Below are 9445 nucleotides of genomic sequence, written 5' to 3' on the forward strand. Positions count from 1 at the left end.
AGAAATACATAGGACAATATAGACACGGGACAGTGCAGAAAAGACTAGAAAAGTATAAAAGATAAACAGAACAGCACTGTACGGAAGAAACCAGTGCAAACAATTCTTTGCAGACAGTTGACACTACACTATCATGCATCACATTTGTGTAGAAAGACATATGGAGACTGAGACCCCATTCACACCTGGCATTACCATGCAGCTTGGGTGATTGGATCGCAAGTGGACAGCTGAGGCGCATAGCTGTTCACACCTGGCATTATGAATCCGTCTCCAGCGTGACCACTTGTGATCGGATTTCATACATCATTTCCACTGCAGAAAGGCTGTCACGAACATTTATTACGTCACTCTTCCGCTGTATTCATTTTCGGGCAGAAATCCTATCTCGTGTACATGTGTAGACAGTTTCAAACGTTTTATTCGTATGGTCTGCTAACGAAACTTATAAATGAATGAGAGATGAGACAACAAATGAAACTACAGTACGAAAAGCAACTGTTTGCATCTCTGCTGTTATAGCATCGTCTTTACTCATTAGCTTAGCAACAGAGAGCTCTACTATTCAGAGCGATTGTTTCGTGATGATTACATATTTTCCGGCTAGGGCAATGATGCAGTTGATTAGTCGGTCATTCATTGCTGTCTGGAACGTATTGAGATGCTTTCACGTTCACACTACAAATGTGATGTGGCCATACACGTCCCAGACCACCTCCGAATGTGGTTGGGACGCACTGGACCCCGATCACACCTGTACTTAGCTCTGACCACTTACGATCCGATCACCCAGGGCGCATGCCAGGTGTGAACGGGGCCTATATGAACATATGAACTAAACCCTTTGGCTAAATCCATCAACACTGATGTCGAATCAACGTTCCTTCTCCTTGCATCTCATCTCCCTTTAAGCTTACTCATTAATCTATATGTTAACCATTGGTTAGTCCTTGCTTATGCACTGTACTTACTGATTAAATCAAATATCAGCATGTCAGACACCAGGATCTGACTTACAGTTATAATCTATTGTAGTGCATTGAACCACAGACAAATTGAAATAAAACTAAATTAAACTTTTAGTGTAAAAGCAATAAAAAACCCATCAAGATGCAATACATTGTGAGTTTACCACCTCAAGATTCACAAGGTTTATGATATTAAATGACATACAATGCTGCAATATCAGTACAGAGTAAATTATCACAATATTCTGCTCCTCACATTTTCAGTGGGTGAAAGCCAATAATGTGCTTTGCCTCTCCTAAGAAAGTGGATTCATGTGCTTAAGTATTAAATATGTTTTGTTTTGTTTTTTCCCCAACCCACAGGATACACCTTTTCAATCCACTGAAAGTCCTGGAATGTAAAAGTATGTGTGTGTGAGTCAGAGTCTTTTTTGCACCCTTTCCAACATTTTATTAAAAATCATGAATAGCAGCTAATCAAAAGCAACAGAAAAAAAAAACAGGTAATAGAAGGATATGTATATAACCATGGTTCTACATCTAAGTAGAGGATGGCCAGGGGGGGTTATTTCGACCTACTGGAATTTTTTCTCTTTGCTCATTTCCTTGGTGAGTTCAAACAGCAAACTTGTCACATTGTCACCTTGTGACCGTGACCTCACATGGTGGCCTATGAAAGGTCCCAGCTACTGTACAACCCGCTAGTCCTCAGGCTATTCCTTTCCACCAAGTGACCCAGGTGGCTCTGGTGGTCTTCCACTCAACCACTGAACCATGGTTACATACATAACCTAATGTTCTATTTCTTTTCCTTTTTTTTTGCCTATGTGTCATTTTATATTTTACTCTTCACCCTTATGACAAACACTAAATTAAGTACATTTCAGTCCTTTACACATGCCAGACATTGTATAACTGCACACTAATCACAGGGGTTTAATAATCCGATTTCTCACTCTTAATCTTGTACAAGAGCGTGACATGCATATGTATTATGCCTGGACCGTCAAATAAATCTTCATGCCACACAGACTGAACAACCCCAAAGCTATGCTGTAAAATTATGGCACTATATATATATATATATATATATATATATATATATATATATATATATATATATATATATATATATATATATATATATATATATATATATATTATATATATATATATATTACCTTGCTGACCCATTATATGACATTGCATACATACAGTGGATTAAATTAAATATTTTATTTAATATTCAAGATTCTGCACTATTTCTAGGTCCCTATTTAAATGTAAGCAAATGTCTGATATTGACCATGTTAACTGCTTTGTACAAAAGGGTCAGATTTTCCTCATACCTAATCTTTTCTACTGAAGCATGTGTTCAGATGGCACTCTGATGGATTTGATCTAAAATGAATCAGAAGGTTTGGCACAAACTTGTGGAGTTCATGCCAGCTTGAGTGCACACTGTCATTAAAGCAAAAAGGGGATGAACAAAATACTAAGAAACTCATGTAAACATTTGTAAGATTCTACTTTTCACTCAATTTGTTGTAAATAATAAAATTTGTAATGAAAATTGTTGCATTCAATTAGAAAAGAATGCAAAATAGAAGCATTTTCACTAGTGCTCTCAGAGTTTTGGACCCCATTATGTACTGTATAAGTATATTTGCTTACTAGAAAAGGGTATTGGAAAATAAAATATGCATATTTTTTCTATGTTCACAAATGTTGTTCACAGGATGGTTAACTAATAGCTATAAGCGATTATACCTTACTTGTTGGTTACATCAGCTGCATAGCTCAGATCACACAATTAAATAAGCAAACTTCAGACACCAAACATTTCTTGGCTGATTAAATACTTTAGGAGTAAGGGAAAAACTCTAGATTTAATTCCATCTATAAGAAGAAAACCAAATAACATTAATTCAATTATACTGCAGTTTGCTTCCTGCCTGGTATTATTCTTTTTTTGTTTTAATCAAATGTTTTTCTGTACAGCAGCAAAACAGCATAAACTTGTCAGTGTTTTTGTATACTTACTAATGGACTGTGACTTATGTTTTAGCATTCAAATAGAATCATATGCAATTAGTTTTCAACATTAACGACTGAATATTAAAAACAAGCACAAACATTATACAGAGTGTAGATGTAGTACATGCTCCTCTTTACAGATTAAACTTAAATAATAAAAAAAAAATCCTTTAGGATTTTAGTTATTCCTTCACTTTCTCATGAAACATATCCACCCCTTACTATTATTCTGCACAATCAAAAGTATGCTCAGGGCGTGATCTGTAATGCAGTCTTTTTTTTTTTTTTTTTTTTTTTTTGCAAGTACATTGTTTATTTTCAAGTAAATCATCATTTTATTTCTTCCGCTTCTCCTGCTTATCCCAGTCAGGCCCAGAGGCAGCAAAACTTGGATATGACCCATGTTCAAGGATTATACCTTGCAGTTTAAATTACTGCTATCATCGGTGTGACTTTGAGCAAAGCATTTAAGCTTGGATTCTTACAGCTGGCATGTTGCGTGTTAAATCCCTAATAAGAAATAACCATAGAGCATAATGGCTTCCTGCAGTGCAAGTTAATTCCCATAATTATTTAAACTAACACATTTTATTATGTTTGAAGCATTTTGTTTTTTATATAAATATTTCTGGTATTCATTAGCAATTACTGACTATGGGAAGTGTAGAAATATTATATTATATTTACAGTCATGGGAAAAAGAAAGTACACACAGTTTCAATTCTATGTTTATCAGGGCCTAACGTTTTTATTTATCAGGGCCTTCTATAAAAAAAACAATGATGAAAGATTTCAATATGTGTGCATTTAAAAAAAAAAAAAAAAAAAAAAAAAAAGTAAACCAACATTCAGAAACCAGGTGGGGAAAATGAAGTACACCCTTCCTACTTACACAATCATTAAGAGAGTAATTAGCAAACTATAAAACTCTGTAAAACCAGAACTTCTGCCATTTTGGTGTTCTGGAGCACTCAGGTGTATGTCTACATCATGCCAAGAAGAAAGGACATCAGCTGTGAGAACCTCAGAGAAGCAATTGTTGCTGCGTATCAATCTGGCAAGGGTTATAAGGCCATCTCCAAACAATTTGAAATTCACCATTCTACAGTGAAAAAATAGAATTGAAGGAGGGTGTATGTTCTTTTTCCCATGACTGTAAATTGAAACAAATAGACTATGTCAGCAAATTCCAACTCAATAATTTCATCAGGTTCATTAGGTATCAAAAACTAATATGGTGGAAAGCAGTTGGGATGATTAAAATGTGTGTTAGTAATGTTTCAATGAAACATATGGCATTAGAATAATTAGGGGAAAAATAAAACAACGTAATACTGAGATGTTTCAATTTTATATTGATTTGTGTCAGTTTAAAAAGCAACAGTATCTACAGTCTTCATACACTGCCTACAAATAAATAAATAATTTACTATGCTGACAGCAGTATACATTCTCTACATGTACTTTTCTCCTGAATTACCTCCACATCACACACAGCACAGTAATATCTGAGTTTAATGCCTGCTGTCAGTGGACTACATTTCCCATCCTCCCTGGGGAGTTTTTCTGACCTTGATGGATCGGGCAAAAGTGAGAGGGAGTTGAGGCCTCTCTACAGGTCATAGACAAGCTAAATGTGATGGATATTCATGGATCTGCTGACAGAGCTGCACCTCAGCCTTGCAAGGATCCGACTCCAGAGCATTGAATATGCAAAGTGTAGAACTGTGAGGAAGTGCTTATGTACTTTACATGGTAAGACAACTTAAATTTGAATGAATGAAGAACGATAGCAGTAATTTAGAACTCTGAAGTACTGAACTGCTTTAACTGCTTAAAAGATCTTTTTTTTGTTAAATTGAAATCCATCCTGTTTACATTATGGGCTTCATTATCATTGTAATTTTTTGCATTCAGATACTAATGGTCCCATCATACAGTATAAATTGTCCTCTTTTCTTTTTAACCTGATCTGTTGCGAACAGAATTCTAATATTAGAGAAAGAAACAAAATAATGTCCATCAAAATCGAATAATTTTTTGTACTAAGATTGATTTGTGACTGAGTACTAACACCTAATGCTTGCTTCCAATGGACTTTCTAAGAGGCAGAGGGAGATTCCTCTGATATTTTCATAGGACATGTGACCATAATGACAAATAAGGAGGTGGACAAGGTGAACCTCAGCATTGTCAGCACCGTAGGCCGGATATAGCACCACTGTACTCTTTCAGTGTTTAGTTTTATTCTTTTAAGTCAAGTGAATGTTATGTACAGTATAAAGAACACTTAAAGACAAGCAGTGTCAGCTGCACAGTAAAATCAATTTAATATAAATTTGAGCAATAAAGTATAAAATGACATGTCTTCATTATACAGTGTAAATGTATTCTGAGCATACTGTATACTAAAAAAAACTTGCTCACAAGCATTTTACTTGTCATCCAATTTACATCTCGTCATGTGTAATTTGACATGCTAGTATGTCAAAAGTTCACTTTAGATAATGCTTATACAACAGCGCTGTTGAATGCTCGATTCTCATTGGTCAAAAGGTGTTGATTAATTTAACACAGAGCATGGACATTAGTTCTGGCTACAAAGTTGTTTATACATTATATATATATATATATATATATATATATATATATATATATATATATATATATATATATATATTCAAAAAAATTAAAGGAACACTTTTTAATCAGAGTATAGCATCAAGTCAATTAAACTCCTGGGATATTGATCTGGTCAGTTAAGTAGCAGAGGGGGTTGTTAATCAGTTTCAGCTGCTTTGGTGTTAATGAAATTAACAACAGGTGCACTAGATGGGCAACAATGAGACGACCCCCAAAACAGGAATGGTTTTACAGGTGGAGGCCACTGACATTTTTTCCCTACTCATCTATTCTGACTATTTTTCACTAGTTTTGCATTTGGCTAGGGTCAGTGTCACTACTGACGTATACAAAACTCCATTAAAGGCCAAGTTTACAGAGTGGAATGTGCAAAAGCGCAGCGCATACAGCAGAGTCACAGCACCTGAAAAGGCCAAAAATATGAAGAGAAATTATGGAGGTAAATTCAGTGTCGTCCATCCAACACAATATAAGAATATAAGTGAGGTCAGAAAAAAAGTAGTTTGACACAATAACTCAGTCAAAAGAAGTATTATTGCTAAATGACAAAGGGTCTCTGCTACCGCAGGAAGGCCAAACCATGACAAAGCTTTTTAAAATTGATCAGATGCAGTGGCAAATGGAAATGACTTATAAGCCAGCTTTCCTGCTATGAAATATACATATATATATATATATATATATAGGCCTTCCTGCGGTAGCAGAGACACTTTGTCATTCAGAAGAACCATAATCCATGCACCATGTTTAAGTGATTTGCCAACTTGGTTTAATTAAAATGAAGACCATTTTGTTCAGTTGTTGGATATTCCGTCAGGCCAGGAACAAACATGCTTTTAGAAAGTAAAAGTGTAGCGATTTCCAAAAGACAAAGCATGGATTGCTGTAGTGAAGACAGATGGCTGGATACACACTAAATCCAAGATCAGTAGCATTTTATCTCAACTATTACATATTTAACAGCGGCGTTGTTGCACAACATGAGCCATCAACTAATTGTATCAGGGTCAGAAATTGAAAACCTGAGGCCAGTATCAGCTGCGTGTCGTATCCTAAACAGATGAATATTCAGCTGTATAATTTGCCAAACAAGAATGCTAACCAGCATCCACCCACTTCCTTCTTAGCAATGAACCATGCTGAGTGTGCTTTAGACTGCATTTGACTGCTCTACAGATGTCTCCCTAAAGATGCCTTCCACATTAAAAGAGCAAATATTTCCCACCTTTTCACTAAAAAAGGCATTAACAGAATCCAAAGTGTGATAAGCTTTCACTGTGTCTCTGGTGGAAACACAATCCATATCAACAAGGTCATGATGCATATCAGGGTAAGTCACTTCAGTATCAAGTAATAGATTTAAGTCTGTGGAAAAAAATGTTTCCTCATGTTCTTCATGTTCAATGGATCTGGTAATTACAACTGATTATTTATGAATTTTGTATATATCTTTGCTGTTCGAGGGACTCAAGAAGTACTAGCTTGTCATTGAAACAGTCTATAACCGTGTGCCCCAGCATGTTTTATTCCTTTCTTCATGTGCTAATCTTCAAGTATAGTACTGTGCAAAGAAACACTGTAGAGCAAAGATGCCTTCAAAAATATTATAAAGAGCAATAAACAGTAATAAATGAAACAAAGTCAATATTTGGTGTGACAATCCTTCGCTTTAAAAAAAATAAATAGTATTCTCAGGTACAATGTGCGCAGTTTTATAAGGAAATGAGCTGTAAGTGTTACTGAGCATCTTGCAGAAGCAGCCACAGTTCTTCTGGAGACTTTGACTGTCACACTTGCTTCTTATTTTTGCAGTAAAACCCAGCAGCCTTCATTATGCTTTTTTATCTGAAAAGTGGTCTCTTATGTAATCTGCTGCTTTCTTTACTGACATACAAACATTTTTCTGTAACATTTAATTTCCTGGAAAACTCATGTTTGGAATCTAAAATGTTTTTGTACTGAATCAATAATGTAGAAGTCATAAAATAAAAATCTGTAACAAAGTTTGTACTAAAAAAAATAGGGTGCATAAGACTTTTGCACAGTACTTTATAAATTAGTATGCTTGTATTTTTTTCCTCATAAACAATGACTAAATGATGGCAAATTAATTAATGTAAATATCCCCAAGGCCCCAGTCTCACAGCAAAACTCAGATTGGGAAGAAAGCAGGAGATTCATCTAGAAGAGGATCCAAGATTTGAATGCAATATAATGTACCAATTGATGATGGTCAATATTTATAGAAGAGAGTTCAATCTGGTTAAAACACTATTTTTACATAAAATTTGTTGAATGCAAAAGTTGTTTAATATCTACTCAGTTATTACACAGCATTTAGTTCCAGTCCACTAATCTGATATGAGTGTTTATATTTAGTGTAACCACATTGTGTGTATCGCTCTGTGGTCTGTGTTCACCACGTAGAATTTCACTTCCTAGTTCGAAACAGTTGCTCTAGTAGAGTTATCATCAATGGAAATGGGAAACAATATGTTTTTCATGAATATAACTTCTGACTTAAAATATGAACGCTCGTCTGATGAAGATGAAAAGGAAGAAAGGAAGCCAATTTTATCAGAAGCACCTTTAACAGGAATGTACAAATCAGTGTGAGCTAGCTAGTCTGCTAGCCAATGTGCTATAAAATGAGAGTGGCTTCTTCTGGATCTATTTCTGCTAGTAGAACAAAAGAAAACAGAACATTTGGCCACATTTGTGTCCGAAATGTCACTTGCTCAATATTAATTTCTTGTTTATAGAACAGCACTCACAATCCTGTGGTTATACTGAATATCGGCACACACGGCTGATTAGCTATGACACTCAGCCTGCGAGCTCGTACCTACGCCTTAATCACAGCCTTGCCGATATTCCGTATAACCGCACTCTTGCTTTGCGATATTGCATAAATATACATACGTTTCTATGAGTTATTGTTTCAAATGTGTTTAATTACATTTGTGAGAAATGATGGAAGTGACATTTGGACATAAATACATAAATATCTATATAAACAGTATTAAAGAAATGAAGTTACTGAAAATTAAGACTGAGCAGTTTATATATGTGTTTGCCAAAGCATATGGAAGGAAGGTCATTCAGATGAGTGGAACTTGCTTGTGACTTTAAAAGCGGTTTTGCTGTGTTCCCACATACCGTATGTGCATATTGGCACAATACTATGTACACACTAAATTAGACTACATCAGTCTGATCACGTCCGTCCATGGACATTGCACAAACACCGCATGGTTGAACTTTTTTCAACTATCTTGAAAATGCAACCTGGAAATGTTTAAAGAAGCTTTATTAATGTTCACATTACCCAAGCAGGCGTATATTGAGCTAGCAGAAGAATGAATGATTACGGTTTTAATTATCACAGTTAGAGTAGGACAGATAGTAATTGTATGCTAACCGCTAATTAAGCTAACCACTCAAATAAGTACCTGACATTTTTAAACACACTAGGGAATTTCTTGCTGATTAAAGCTGTCACAGGATGATTAGAGGTAAACTGATGAAGAAAGACCAAAGCAACCTCTGATTGGAGACATAAAAAATACATTTGTTGTGCACTGAGTGCATTTTAGGAAATTACATTTGTGATGATGATTATGATGATGATGATGATGATGATGTCTTAACACCGGCTTTAATTATTCTACTTGATTATTTAGTTATGAACATCTATTTAATTATACATATTCAAAGGCACAATTCATTGACTCCTTTTTTCTGTGGTATGGTCGCTGTAAATGAAGGTAAAACGATGCTCATTATAATTACACGAC

The sequence above is a fragment of the Pangasianodon hypophthalmus genome, chromosome 5 (genome assembly GCF_027358585.1).
Source record: "Pangasianodon hypophthalmus isolate fPanHyp1 chromosome 5, fPanHyp1.pri, whole genome shotgun sequence".
NCBI classification, from domain to species: Eukaryota; Metazoa; Chordata; class Actinopteri; order Siluriformes; family Pangasiidae; genus Pangasianodon; species Pangasianodon hypophthalmus.